The sequence below is a fragment of the Poecilia reticulata genome, linkage group LG17, assembly GCF_000633615.1.
Source record: "Poecilia reticulata strain Guanapo linkage group LG17, Guppy_female_1.0+MT, whole genome shotgun sequence".
Lineage (NCBI taxonomy): Eukaryota > Metazoa > Chordata > Actinopteri > Cyprinodontiformes > Poeciliidae > Poecilia > Poecilia reticulata.
This window is the reverse complement of record NC_024347.1, coordinates 24,549,069-24,550,332: the sequence shown is the minus strand read 5'-3', so window position 1 is coordinate 24,550,332 and position 1,264 is coordinate 24,549,069.

The window sequence follows — 1,264 nt, the reverse complement described above, 5'->3', positions numbered from 1 at the left end:
CTGATGAAGCCCCTGACTGAAAAATCTTATTTAAACCTTTGAGATGCTAATTAGCTGCTCCAAGTTGTTGCCACGGCTAAATTGTAATGTATGCTGATCATATAACATWAAAAAATTTGCAAAGYTATTTAAAAATTAAGTTAATCACAACAACCTGATTAGCCTTAAAAGCACAAGGATACTACCATCATCAAAATTGCATCCAAATAAACAATTTATTGAATAATTTAGAACGTCAAGAAAAGTCCAGCTAGTACTAAAGGTATATTTTAAAGACTAATAAATGGATTGGATTTCCACCAATGCAGAGCTTGTTCAGGAATGTCATGCTGAGACCTTGTTAGAATCTACTGTGAAGAAATAGATAATTTTTTCTGTTATGAAAAATCTGCATTCCTTTGTGTAGAAAACTCCAGCAATTAGCATTATGCTAAACACGTTATACTAAGTCCAGGGTAGCTTTGGAAAAGTGACAATGTTCTTCAGAAATGCTAAGAMATTGAACCCAAAATGAGGTCCTAATTAAAGAGGGGTTCACTTTTATGCAAMATTTACTGTTTGTGTTTCACAGTGCTATACTTTACTAAAATTTGGAAAGGTAAAATCTGCTGTAAATGATAAACATAGTGGATTTTTGTATACGTGTCACTTCTATCTTCATCATATTCAAGACGGTGTTTATCGAAGTTTTAAACAGCAGGTGGCACTGTTACACTTCTTAAAGCATTTCATTCAAATCTCAAATAGTTCATCAATTCAATATGGGATTCTTATTAAACTCCTGATTCCTCCTGCGTTTTACCATGTGCTATTGTTTACTTTTTTATTATTATTTTACAGTTTTTTTTTTCTCTTCAAAATGAAGGAAATTCAAAGAAAATGTAAATCATTAAAGCCAGTTCAAAGTCCTACCAGGAGTGACTATTATGAGAAATTAGGAATTACCCCCCCAGTCAGACCTCTTGCTAAATATTATGACAGTACGAGCCCTTTAAGAGCCTTCATAATCTTGATTTGGGCCAAATCGAAAATGAGTTTGACAGCCCTGATACAGGTGGTTGTTTTACATAAATAATGGATGAAAAAGTACTAATTATGAAGTTRGATAATCCAACAGCAAAACAAGACATTATGGTTTATAATATGGGGGGRRRRAATATTTTTCCACTGGCAAATTATTTCACTTATAAGAATGATTGATTTAAAACAAGCTCATATATTGTGCTGAAAAGTTTTTTTCCCCATGAAACTTCACCAAAAAGTA